At 42.0% G+C, this 14,611-nt stretch overlaps 1 protein-coding gene across 5 annotated transcripts in view; it reads right to left on the reverse strand.

Annotated features, from left to right (window-relative positions):
* The window catches only part of rbfox1 (RNA binding fox-1 homolog 1), a 133,013-nt gene that overhangs the window by 39,994 nt on the left and 78,408 nt on the right, over positions 1 to 14,611 (reverse strand). The window lies entirely within an intron of this gene.

Genomic DNA, 14,611 nt, shown 5'->3' on the forward strand with positions numbered 1-14,611 from the left:
CACACACATATATATATATATATATATATATATATATATATTCAATGTTTTTAGAAGTATTAAATTATTCAGACGTCTGGTTCCTATCACCACCACTGAAAAGTTCTGACCACTCTGAGTGATTCTGTTTAAATCTTAACCATTTAACTAAGCAAAAATTTTAAAAAACTGGTGGAATTCCCCTTTACGACTACACATTTTTAGATCTACTGCTCAAACAAAATGGGAAATTTTTGTTGGCAAACTCAATGTTTCAGAGCGTCGAACTACTGTGAAAGATGATTCAATCCCATTTATATTTATGAGAATATTTTATTTTTATTTATTTTTATCAACAACAACACAAAGCGATAAATCCGACGCGAAAGTGTCTGGCAGGCATCTTCAGGAGTAAATACATGTAGTGTGTGATCGCGTCCCAAACGGCCGCATACAGCGAAAAAGAACGAGGCACATATAGCCTCCAATTAAACTCACAATTAAGCCCAAATCTCAGCGCTGAGAGGCGCTCAGAGCGTAAGAGGGCTTTGTGAGGGAGACTATTGTTTTTATCATTAATCTTAATAGGTCGATGACTGTGGAAATGACTTGGAAGAGGTGTAATTTGAAATGGTGGGGAGAGCAGGCTGTGGAGGAGGAGACGCCGTTTCGTTCTTTAATTATGCAGTTTTTTAAAAATGAGATCTAATAAAAGTGTAATAGAAACATTGAATCATTCATTTGGCTTATGAAAAATTGAGAATGGGAAGAAAAGAGGGCCGTGGTAAGGTGAACACAATAATTGTTCTATTTCATCCTCTGTCACCTCGTCATCAACCCTCAGGCGAGGCCCCAGAGCTACACATGCCTGTCTTTTCGTTTGACGGAGAGAGACAGTTCCTGTCATTTCAATTAGCAACACATTCAGGAACAAAGGAAAAAAGGGTAAAAACACACGTGGCTTTTTTATTGTTTTGGCTGGACGCTGAAGAAGGTCTTTGATGACTCAAATATGTGTACATCATTACACACTTTTTATTTTAAGAGATTTTTTTTTGACTGAACTTCACGGGAGTTTGCACTTTGCAAAATACTCAAAAAACTAATTCACAATGATTTATAACACTTAAAGGGGAACTCCACCGATTTTGCAAAATTACTTAAACATTCAGTCGTTCAGCGGTTATTATAATCTTTCAGAGTGGTTCGGTGTGAAATGCGCCTTTCCAGAGAAATTTACTGAGTCAGAATTATTCACCATTATGGTACTAGGAACCAGACGTCTACATCCTGTTAAGTTATTACATAAAACGGTCACAAATGCATTGCTTGATGCCTGAGTCAGTGTTTTGTGATACAACCCCATTTCCAAAAAAGTTGGGACGCTGTGCAGAATGTAAATAAAAACAGAATGCAGTGATATGCAAACCATGTAAACCACATTTTTTTATTTCAAATGTTGAAACTGAGAAATTTTATAGTTTTTTGAAAAATATATGCCCATTTTGAATTTGATGCCAACAACATGTTCCAAAAAAGTTGGGACGGGGGCCTGTTTACCACTGTGTTTCATCACCTCTTCTTTTAACAACACTCTGTAAGTGTTTGGGAACTGAGTAGTTTTGAAAGTGAAATGTTTTCCCTGTTTTGTTTGATACAGGATTTCAGCTGCTCATCAGTTCATATTTTTCATTTCATAACCCTCCAAATGTTTTCAGTGGTGACAGGTCTGGACTGCAGGTAGGCCAGTTTAGCACCAGGACTCTTTTAATATGGAGCAATGCTGTTGTGATACAGGCAGAATGTGGTTTGGCATCGTCTTGCTGAAACAATCATGGCCTTCCCTGAAAAAGACATGTTGATCTGTTGTGTTTGCACTTTTTTCAATTAAGTATCGGGTTTAAAAAATGATTTGCACATCATTGCATTTTGTTTTTATTTACATTTTGCACAGCGTCCCAACTTTTTTGGAAATGGGGTTGTAGTTTTATTATAAAATTTTGTCCTAAAATGTATTTTGAGTAAAAAATATTACTTACGGATTATTTCCATGTTACCTGTCAAAACCACATCTCAACTGATATCAATGCGCCAGCTAATGTGCCTTTGTAGTTACAAGCCTGTAGCTACAGCCATTCAACACGCCTAACGCCAGTGTTGTATCCGATTCAGTTCCCCCTCAAATTCACGTTCCCTTGGACAAATCAGGACAGCTACTCTGCTCACCAGTTTATGGGACAGGACAGCGAGGTGCAACTGTGATCTATAGCAGCTCCTCTGATAAATACTCATATAGGCTCTGAGTTTTGCTGACCGTGTGACACAATGCTGCCAACCAAACAACACAAAAGGCGTGCAGGGTGGAGAGGTAGATGCGGGGCGCTGTGAGGAAAAAATAGTACCCAAAAAAAAATTTAAGCACTACTTTACCCATATCAGCGTGACATATAAAACCTTATAAGACACATGTAAGTTCACTGGTCATTTTGAATAGCAGATAAAATGGTGATATGTGTAGTATAGACATTCAGACGTCTGGTTCATAGTACTATAATGTTGAACAACTCTGACTCTGTAAATTTCTCTAGAAAGGCGCGTTTCACACCGAACTACTCTGAATGACTTTGTTTACATCTTAACAGTTGATTGATTAAGTAATTTTGCAAAATCGGTGGAGTTCCCCTTTACAACACATACCTGTGTTGGAAAAATGGGGGTCATACATATACTATATGTCTAATTCTACAATGGGCATGATAAAAACTCAGCGTTCAGTGCCACTTTCAAGCAGAAAAAGGATGCAGAATATGAAGAATGCGCCTCCTTTCCTCGTGCATATAATCACTGTCCAAAAGAAACGTCTCTCCAAATTGGTAACTTTACAGAAGAAGGCAAAAATGTTCTTAACGTTCAATGCAAGTGAATGTAAAGAGATTTCATTCCTAGTAATTCCTTCCTTTATCAATGGCCGTATCCAGACAGCCCTTCTAATGAGTGAATTCAGCTACTTTAAGCTGTACCCACTGCTGCCAGTTTGTATCTCCATAGAAAAACACTGATCATTAGAATGGGACACTCTGGAGGTCATCATGTCCAATGCCAAGTGTGAGCTAGAGGGGTATAAAGCCCCCCAGCACTGGACTGTGGAGCAGTGGAACTGTGCTCTCTGGAGTGATGGAGCTCCATCCAATACCTTTGGGATGAGTTGGAGTGATCCAGAACTGACCATCCAACATCAGCACCTGACCTCACTAACGCTCAGTCAAATCCTCACAGCAATGTTCCAACATCTAGTGTAAAGCCTTCCCGGAAGAGTAGAGGCTGTTACGGCAGCATAAACTCACTATTAACACCTTTCGTTTCAGAAGAAACTCCAGATAAGCAGGTGTCTACAAACTCCCACAGTGTAGACATCATTCAGTTTACTATACGTTATTCTTATTTTATTTTAATTTATATAAATATGAAAACCAGCCTGAATGAAATCCAAGAAACTACAGTCTCACCCACCGCTGAACAAAAATCTGAACATACAGTAAGCGGATGGAGGAAGACGAAAGCCTTTATAAAACACCTCTGAAACGGCGACTCTGTGACTGTAAAGCAGAATTTGAGCGCGAGGCTCTTTTTTCTTCCAGCCGTCTGACAGCCGTGTCTGAACCGTGGTGCGTGTGCATGTTTGTGTATTCGCTGCAGTTTTGCTTTTATGTAGAGCTGGTCTGGAGGAAAGTACATGTGTGATATATTTAGCATGCATATTTACAGGATAAACAACTTACATTATGCTCTTTCATTTAGAATGATAAAGGGAGGGGGGCGAGCGAGAGAGAGAATGAACAAGAGAGTGAGTACTAGAAACTCAGTGAAAGGGGGCAGAGAGAGAGAGAGCCATTAAAAGCAAAAAAGTGAGAGAGGGAGAGAGAAGAAAGAGAGGGAGAGAGAGAGATAGAGAGGGAGAGAGAAAAAAGAGATATAGAGAGAGGGACAAACAAAACAAAACAGATTGACAGAGTGTGTAAAGGGAATGATGATAACAGAGAAAGAAAGAAAGCAAGAGAGAGGGAGAGAGAGAGGGAGAGAGAGAGAGAGAGAGAGAAGAGAGATAGCGAGAGAGAGTGAAAAGGGATGACAGCAACAGAGAGAAAGAGAAAGCGAGAGAGAGAGAGAGGGAGAGAGGGAGAGAGAGAAAAAAGAGAGATAGAGAGAGAGTGAAAGGGAATGATGGCAACAGAGAGAAAGAGAAAGAGAAAGCAAGAGAGAGAGAGAGAGAGACAAAGAGAGAAAAAAGAGAGAGGGAGTGAAAGGGAATGATGGCAACAGAGAGAAAGAGAAAGAGAAAGCAAGAGAGAGAGAGAGAGAGACAAAGAGAGAAAAAAGAGAGAGGGAGTGAAAGGGAATGATGGCAACAGAGAGAAAGAGAGAAAGATGAAGCAAGACAGAGAAGGAGAGAGAGAGAGAAAGAGAGGAAGAGAGAGAGAGAGAGAGTCAGTAAAAGCAAAAAAACATGAGAGTAAAGAAGAAAGAGAGGGACAGAGAAGAGAGAGAGAGAGAGAAACTGAGAGAGAGACACTAAGTGGTACTGCAGCAGATGCTCACACAGGCAGGAGGCAGCTCCTCATCAGAGCCATAGAAATGTACAACTGCTTCATAGTGTAATTATTCCTCTCGTTAGCTTTTGCGTGGGAAGCGTTTTTTGTGTTCGAGGGGAGGGTGCAAAATAGCATGGAATGTATGGAAAGCAAAACAAACAGAAACGCAGCTCTCATGATCTTTGTGTGTATTACACAAAATCTACTGAATATGAACAGGGCACATTTTCAATAGGAGTTAAAAACAATCACCAACATTCAATCTGCTTTTTACTTTGGGTGAAAGTCCAATCACTGCGTCACCTGCATCACAAGTACGATGAAGACAAAGCCAATTAAAAAAAACAAATACATTTTAAAATACACAAAGTGTTAATGGTTTTGTTTGCAGCAGAGGGGACACTTTTTATCCGATCCTGTATCGGTATCGGGGCCGATATTGACGTAATTCACTCATCGGACATCAGACAGGGCCGATCCAGTCCGCAGCTTGCGCTGGACCATGAACCCGCCGTAACGTAACATAACAGACCTGTCACCAACCCAGATTCTATTCCACATCTTACCATGAACCCACAGCAACTTCAGTCTGTAACTGAGTGAGCAAATAACTTTAGCTGTTGGTTTGACTAAAATGTAGTTTGTTTGGAGATATGTGTGTAAAGCCAGCGTGCTGAGGGGTGGAAGTACGGCTGCATCGTATATTACAACCAGTTTAATCACCTGCAGAGGTTTCATGTGAAAGAGTAGAAGAAGTTCATGCTAACAGACAGGAAGACACCGCCAGGCAGCGACTCTCGCTGATGCTTTCCATAAACTTCCATCACACAACTTCGATGACCAACCGCTATCTGTAGTGGAAAATGTTGGAATTCGCAGCCTGTTGGAGCATTTAGAGCCCAGGAATGATCTGCCATCTAGAATACATTTCAGAGATTCGTCATCATCATCATCATCATCAGCATCATCATCATCAACCGCTTAGTCCAGATAGGGTCGAGGTAGCAGATGGGAGAGCAGAGAATCCCAGACGACCCTGTCCCCCACAACTCCTCCAGCTCATTCCCAGGGACCCCAAGTCGCTCCCAGGCCAACTTGGAGATAAAATCCCTCCAGCGGGTCCCAGGACGACCCCAGGGTCTTGTCCCAGTAGGCTATGCCTGGTACACTCCCACCGGGGGCATCCGGATCAGATGCCCGAACCACCTCAGCTGGCTCCTCTCAATGCGGAGGAGTAGCGGCTCTACTCTGAGCTCCTCCCGGATGGCCGAGCTCCTCACCCTATCAAGTAGAGTGTAGCTCACCACCCTGCGAAGAAAGCTCATTTCCGCCGCTTGTATTCGCGATCTCATTCTTTCGGTCATTACCTCGATCCAAAAACCCTCCATGAAAAAAGGACACAGAAGACCGTGTACCCTGCCCAGAAGAGGGTTACCGGGATCAACCCCAGGAGCCAGGCCTGGTGGCCGGGCAGCCCACGTAACCGGGCTGGGCTCAGCCCGAAGAAGCAACGTCGGGGGACCATGTGGGCCCACCACCTGCAAGGTCCAGCATGGGGGATTGGTGCAGTGCCGTATAGGCAGTGGGAGATGGCGGGGCGGCCCTTGGCGGCATGGACCCCTGTGGCAGTTTTTTTTAAATAAGTAAATAAAGATGTAAAAATGAGAAATCGCAACAAATACAAAAAAAAGAAATGGAATCTGAAAGACCTCCTGTTTTATTTCCTTCACTTAGAGGCTACTTGTAATTTGCTTCCTAAGCTTAAGACAATGGGGGCGGATCCATCCAACACAAACTTCTCCCACCCACCCACCCCGCTCTTCTGTCATTAGTGGCTTTGTAATCCAAATGGTGTTTTATCTCAAAGTGAGCACACTGTTCAAATGCATTTACAAAAAGAGACTTAATTAATGTACATGTTTAATCATCCCATTACACATGTCAGGGTCATTCTCCATTGTTCCTCCCCGCCAAGCAATCTCCTGCTTTCACCGCCCAATAATGAAACAGCCAAGCGGCGCACTTCCATCCCCAACAGTCCCCCATTCTCTCCACCAAAAGCTGCACGCTGTCTTCTGTGATAGCGTATCTGCATTAAGTAATTCTGTTTCAGTGGTAGGTTGCGTGTTTTCTTGTTTCTTTGAACGTTCTGCGGTTCTTTTTACGTTGCTACACACAGTTTAGTTCCTCAGCATTCACAGCGTCTTTAAAAAGCGAAGTGTGGATGGTCAAATTTGGCTGGTAGCATAGAGGTAAGAGAGGTCGAACCACAAGGTCGCAGGCTCAAATCCCAGGACTGACTAGGCACTCCTAATCCTAATGCCCAATCCCATTTCTTATTTTTACCCCTATCCTTTGCTTTCGAGTGTCACCTTGTCCCTTAGAACTGAGTTACAAGGGGTAGTGGTTTAAATCTTCCCTATGAAGTGGGACAACCCTTCAAGAACCCAACACGTCATCAGTAGTCGTTGGTGGTTTTTATGTAAACAGATGTGACGGGTTTTGCCGGACATTTTCAATACGCCAATAAGCATCTTTTTGCAGTTGTCCGCAGCAAATCAGAAAAATGTTAGAAAACTAAGATGTTTTCAATGCCTCGTAATGCTGGTGGACTGGTTTGTGGTTTGCTGGATATGCTGCAAACTAGTTCGTTGTAGTCAGCCTAGCTACATGTATAACAGGTATGTCCAGAGTCCAGCCCCAGGGCCAAATGTGGCCTGCGGATTGATTTTCATCGGTCCTCCAGCCTATAAGTTGCCATTTTTCCTTTCACTTGACGGTGGCAGCAGTACTGTCAACCTACAATTAATTTACAATTAAGCTGCAAATTAATTTAGTGAATGACATTTAGTTATTATACACACAAGCAGCTCAGCTGACAGTAACAACCAGCAATTTCAAGAGTGATGGAATACTTTTTCATTGAGTGCCATAACAAACGTGTGCGTCATGTCAAGAGAATGTAATGAGTTTAATATTAAAATACGTTAAGAAAACTAGCATTACAATAAATATTCGGGAAAGCAAAAAAAAGCTTTTTATGAGAACAAATGTAGTAGTTTGTACAATAAATATTTCTATATGTTTGTGTTTTTCATATTTTAAACACAGAATATTTTAAATCATTTATGAATAATATTTTGGCGAAGAATGACCGGCCCTCAGGTAATCTGATAGGGTCCATTCTGGCCCCCTTTGAAAAAAGTTTGGACATCTCTGGTGTATAATGTTAGTGACTATGGATTTTGTTAATATTTCATGAACCTGTTTGTGGTACACACGTACGTTATGTACTTTATTGGTTCTACAAGGGAAAGTTGTCATTTTGCAGCCTAACTATGCCCAACCTGGGAGCAGCAGACATGTTTACTTTATTGATTTGTGTGTTGATTTCTCATAACACTCTGTTTGGAGTGAGCCTCTGAAAAACCTCCACTCGAAGGGCCACGTAGCCCTAACACTTCGCCCCACCCCTCTATCTCAACAGAAATTGGGCCAGCCTAACCCTAGGCTTGAACACGCAAAATGAAGGGGTAGGGCTAAGTGGTAGGGGCAAGGGGTGAAATGAGATTGGGCCCTGGTCTTTACCCAAGACACTTAACCCTTGCTGCTTCCAGATTGGGCATGGTTGCAAAAGTGACCAAACGACCATAATGACCAATTCCCTTGTAATGGGGTCAATAAAGTATAACCTAACTTAAAATGTTCGTATGTATGTAGATCCAAAAAGTGCACACAATCAAAGTAGAGCGCACGCGTGAGCGTTCAAAGTTCAAGAAGCGTGCATGTTTGAAGTTGGCCAGTAGCCTAGTGGTGAGCTGGCAACCAGAAGGTCGTAGGTTCAAAACCCATGACTGACTGGATACTCCTGGTTGTGCCATTGGGCACATGATCCACAAGGCACTTAACTCCTGCTGCTCCTAGACTGGGCATGGTTATGACTGATTCCCTTTGTAAAAGAATGAATAACTTAGAAAGTATGCCTGTCAGGAGTTCAAAAATAGTGCACGTTTAAAGCACAAAGTGAACAAGTTACATGTTTTCTTGCTCTTTGAAAGTTCTGCAGTTCTTGTATGCTGAATATGCTTGTTGCAAACTTGGTTCAGTTCAGTGTAACAGGTGAGGAAGTTGGAAAAGTGTGGACAATCAAAGTTCAGAAAGTCTGCATCTTCAAAAAGCTAAGTGTGCATGTTCAAAGTTGGCTGGTAGCCTGGTGGTAAGAGAGGTCGAACCAGAAGAGCTGCAGGCTCAAATCCCAGGACTGACTGGGCACTCCTGGTCTTAACCCAAGACACTTAACCCCTGCTGCTCCCAGGATGGGTATGGTTCAAAGCTTCAAAAGTGTGAATGTTTAAAGCTCAAAAAGAATTTATGTTCAAAGCTTTAAAGTGTTTCTGTTCAAAGCTGAAAAAGGGTTAAAAAAGGTTCAAAAAGACTGCACATTTGCAGTTAAAAACATTGTATAAAAGGTGAGCATATTCAAAGTTCATAAAAAGTGCATGTTTGAAGCTCAAAAGTCATGCCTGCTTCAAGCATGAAAGCAAAGCAAACTAGACAGCAAAGTGGCCCTGTCATAAATAGCACCCTAAGCCCTGCGGTCCTCCTCAAAGTCTGCATTTTGGTGACAAAAACAACATGCGATCTTGGAGGGTGAGACGCTTTGGGGGTGCTGGGTTTATAAGGGTGCATTTGGAACAGATTCATGCATCACACAAGCTCTACGTGTTCTGTATCCAGTGAAATTATGTCATCAGTCGCACTTGTTTTTATTAAAATGAGCTAATTTGCTTATCTACTGTGGCTCAATGCAGATTACAAGCATAATGCAGCTCAATGACACGTTAAATTAATAAACAAATGCAACTCACATCTTCTAGTCCGCCATGTTGGTCAGACTGTAAACAATACCGCCCACTCTGATTGCTTCTCGCCTGTATATCCAGAAACTCTGGGTAAGAGGCTGCTGTTGAGTCTGCAATGATGAGACCACCCTAAGGGCGCCACTGAGTGCCCTTCTGAATGGCAAAATGAGAAATGGGACCCCCAATGACCTTACATGCATGCGCAAATGAGGACTGTAAGACTTCAAAGAAAAAGCAAAGACAAATGACAAACCTGTCACTGAACAAAAATGACCCTCTGAATCAGTTGGAGGTGCTGAAATTTTACGCAGGACACAGTAACATCATGTAAAATGATACAACAATGTTCGTTTCCCGTTTGATTTAGAAAATTTACATTAAATGTAAAATAGAGTGGACAGTGAGTGGACACAGTGTTTAAAAACTCCAGCAGCACTGCTGTGTCTGATCCACTCAGACCAGCACAACACACACTAACACACCACCACCACGTCAGTGTTACTGCAGTGCTGAGAATGATCCACCACCCAAATAGTACCTGCTCTGTGAGGGTCCATGGGGGTCCTGACCACTGAAGAACAGGGTAAAAGGGGGCTAACAAAGTATCAGAGAAACAGATGGACTACAGTCTGTAACTGTAGAACTACAAAGTGCACCTATATAGTAAGTGGAGCTGATAAAATGGACAATGAGTGTAGAAACAAGGAGGTGGTCATAATGTTATGCCTGATTGGTATAAAACCTCTGATGCACACCCTGCTCAATTTATGCAATAGTGTGCAGGCATTATGAGTGGCAACCAATCAGATTGCTGATATTTGGTGCTGTAAGCTGTCGAGTCATGCCTATAGTCAAGCTACATGCTGAGGTTTAACGATCGAATGAAGACTGAGCATTAGATATTCTAAAACGTGTATTTAAAACATCAAAAGTTATAACTTTTAATATTTTTTAAAAACTGCTTTATTTTATAGGTTGTCTTGTGTTGCCACATGTACTTTCATGTACTGTATAATTTTGTGAGTGCATTTGTCCTTTTGTATCTGCTCAGGGACTACAGTTGAAAATTAGCCAAATTGGCACATGATTGTAATGATTACAAAGAAATGATTATTAATATGAATTGTCCCAGTAAATCTCAATCGAATAAACCAAATTAGACTAAAGTCATTTTGCTAAGCGCCTAACAGCTGGTGAGGGAAGGGACTATGTTTGCTGATGAACCAAACAATATAAATAAAACAAATAAAACCAAACAAGACCATATTTGTCTTTACTACACTGTTAAAAATGATTCATCACTTCAACATAAAGAAATGACTTTATTTGGTAACAATCAACTGAAACATTCGATCAAAGTTTAGGTTATTTTTTTAGATTGAACTGACAAATTTTGTACAGTGTACTATTTTTAAACGTTCAACTCTTTTTTTCTACTGATCACAGATAAACAATTCTGAAATCTGAGAATGAAGGAGCCCCCTCAGACCCCCCCCCCAAATTCCCAGATCCCTTCTCTGAGCCAAAACTGTCCTGTAACTCCCTTCTGTCACCTGATTTGACACCTCATCAGCTAATAACCAAGCCCTTTGTGAGCTGTACTGGCAGAACACAACCAACACTGAACATCAGTGCTCTCAATAAAAAACTTAGGCTTTAACTTATATGATTTTCAAGACACTATTCTACTGAATTTGCTTCAAAGAATAAGATACACGCTGGGCTGCTGGCTTCTACACAGCCACCCTTCGTTTTCCTCCAGGCCTTCGTCCCTCTTAACCTTGCGAGCCGGAAAGAACGTGTGTGAAAATGAAAGGTGTGTGTTGAGGTGAAAGAGCTTAAGTTTCCTTCGCTCACAGAGGTGGACTACGTTTGTATAATCTCAGGGAGCGAATTGGTGAAAGTCTAATTTTCAGGCGGAAGCTTAATCTCGCTCAGACGTAACACTTAATCAGCGATCGCGGCAGCAGACTAGCGGGGTCCCGCTCACTGGCCGTCTCCGCGCCTCCTCCTGATCAGCTTTCACACCCCCCGCCCCCTCACACACGAGCTGCTAATGAGAATCAAAGCCGCCATAAACCAACAGCCACGCCCCAGGTTAGCTCTGGTTCAAGTGGCGGCCGAGCTAGCCTCGTTTGACACCGTGCTCGCTCCGCATCGCGCGGCAGCCCATGAATCAAAGGCCTTCAAAAGAAACCTGCTCCGCTGCAGAACTCATTTATTTGGCCAGCTTGCTTTCTAGCTCGACTGAAGTCTGCAGCTCTAGACGGAGCTTAGTTACCTCCATGTGCTCGCCAGCACCCCCTGCAGCGCCCAGCTTTCCATCTGCAAAGCCTGCAACAGTGCGCCAGCTCCTATTTTTAGCTCCAAACAAAACGATCGGAGGCATTTCCCAGCCTCAGCACAATCATGGCATATTAATGACATACTGATTATAATTAAAACAAGAGGTGGAAAAAAAGTGGCGCGGTGTTTGATGGGCCTGAACGTGTGCGCTCTAATGGGACGCGAGACTGTTCGGAGACTTTGAAAGGTGAGGCGAAAGCAAATCGATTTTTGAGCCATTTCGTAATTAACGGAATGTGCACTGAATTAGGGTAAACGACTGTCTAGAGAAATTGAAAATATTGATTTTAATTTACAAAACATATTTCAGCCCCTCGGTGCCCTCACCAAAGACAGACCATTTAGGTCTCGCCACCACCTATGGTTTCCTTTTTTCTGTCTCGCGTTGGTCCTATCATCATAAAATCACGCTATTCTTTATCGTAATGGTGACAGGAAGGTCAAGGCCGGGACAGGCGAGGCTGATGACGACTGGGAAAAGGAAGTGAAAGAGTTCTGTTTTCTCCTCCTCCAGTGCCCTGCTCGGTTTCAAGGCCTATAAAATGAAAGCGGGCCCCCGAGGCCTGCAGCCTTGCTTGATCACACTGTTTTCATAGATGCGCTCTGTGTTTGTGCTCGTGACAACGGAGTCTACAAGCCCCTCGCCATTGGGGTAACACGCGCAGACACACACGGTGTGAGCCGGGCTCTTTGGGCGGCTGGAATAATGGCTCTCCGTCGGCTCTGCCAGCGCTCTGAGACTGTGCCAAGGCCCGTCCCACAGAAGCCCACAGATTAAGGTCACTCTTTATACACTCCGAAACCACTGAAGCCGACAAATGGCAACCTTTTCATCTAGTGCTTTTTTTTAAGTTTCAAATAATACAGCAGTTTAAAGGCAAACCTTATTCTGTATTCCCCTCGTTTTTTTCTTTGTTCAGGCACTGTATTTTCATGGTTTGTGTCTACGCGACTGAAGTGCTTAGTCCTGGAGTACACTCAAATAAATGAACCAGAAGGGCTGTTTGACTAACCGACTCCAAATATGTCAACATTAATTGCAATTGCATTGTGTGTTGAGGTAGAAAGTCTAAGGCCTGCAGTACACAGTACTTTATGCATGTTTTTTTGGGGCAAAGCAATAGTTTGAGTTCACACTGGCGGCCTTCCCTGCTGAGCCCCCCCCCCCATGCCATCTAATCTAGAATATGTCATAAGGTACTGTTTACCCTGTTGAAAAAACATCACAGACCAGCTTGAATTCAATTCTGCTCTGGTGCTGGTTTAGCTTGTCACCCAGCATCCTCATGCTGGTTGACCAGCATCCAAAATACAACATATCGCTGGTGTAGGAACACCTCGCATCTCTATTTTTGTAGTTTTTCAGTTATTGACATAATTATTGTCATAAAATATCATTAAAATAATAAAATTGTCATAAAAAATGCTTGTTGCCCTTTACATGGTGTATACATTTCATGATGAATGGTCCAAAATTACTTGGAAAAAAGTCAGGTTCCACTGACTTACATTAAAATTAAGGTATGTTTTTTCTTTCTCCTGTAAAGTTACCATTTTGGAGATATGAGATTTTGTTCCGACAGCAGCGATATGCTGTTTATGCTGGTGACCAGCTATGCTGGTCTATGCTGGTTTTTCTAGTAGGGTAGTTACTACAGTGACAGCCTCTCGGTTTAACACCAGCTTATTTAAAACATTATTTATTTAAGACCTGGTTTCACAGAGTGATATGAAATGTGGTCTAAAAGTGGTATAACATGATATTAGCTAGCTAGCTAATACCTGAACTGTGCTTTACCCAAACAGCTCCCCAAGAATCTGACATTTGAGTAAGCTATCTACCTACATAGCAGCATTTTGGCGAGCAAACAAGCACATTTTGAATAATGACTAAAAATGTTTTTCGAACTCTGACTTTCACATGAGTAATGTACGTTGGTCGGAGCGGGTTTCTTGTGATTCTGCGTGTCAGAAAGACATGCTCTGAGTTACATAGTATTAGGAAAATAGTATTTTCAGTGGTAGTTCAGTTCTTTCATCATTTGAAGTATTCTACTGACTCAGAAGTGGGTAATACAGCAAAAACATAGCAACATTATACTTATGTCCATAATACATTACAATATTTTCAATTTCTGAGGTTGGTGAACAACTTTGGAACAAACAAAATGCACCAATAAAACAGTGTTACGGGGTTATGAAAGGATCAGTACTCTGAGTTACAGTTAACTGGCTGTTGTTGTTTACAGGTTCTCTATAATTGGTCTAAATCTGTCATTTTTATGATCCGTGCCGTTGCTCAGTGTTCTAGAAGTACTCACAAAACACATACACCCAGAAAAGCACATTGTGAAGGAATTTATCACAATAACGACAATGTACGATCATGTCACACAGCCCTTTTACTCTGTTTGACTGGATGATAATGTGTGGCATAATCATAAACATCCATACAGTGATTTAACCTTTCAGTGCATAGAATGCAAAAATGTGGCTGGACCTGAGAAACACCATAATACAACAACAGAACAGCATCACGTGGTGTGATACACTTTCTAGAAGAACAAAATAACCTCCTGTTATAAAGAGGACACAACTTTGCAGCCTCCACAGTTCACAGACACTAAATGTGGGCAGATACAAACTGCGAACATGACTGTTCTTGTCTGATGGAAGATATTTTTTACAAAAAAAGTGCAATACAGATGGTGACAGATCAAAAACAAATAATAAAAGTAAGTTAGTTCAGCTCTCACACTCAAAAAATTAACCAAGTGGTTGTTTGACTTAAAGTGTATCGACATTTATTGCGGTTGCATTTACGCTGAGGTAATA

This window comes from Colossoma macropomum, unplaced genomic scaffold, assembly GCF_904425465.1.
Source record: "Colossoma macropomum unplaced genomic scaffold, Colossoma_macropomum, whole genome shotgun sequence".
Lineage (NCBI taxonomy): Eukaryota > Metazoa > Chordata > Actinopteri > Characiformes > Serrasalmidae > Colossoma > Colossoma macropomum.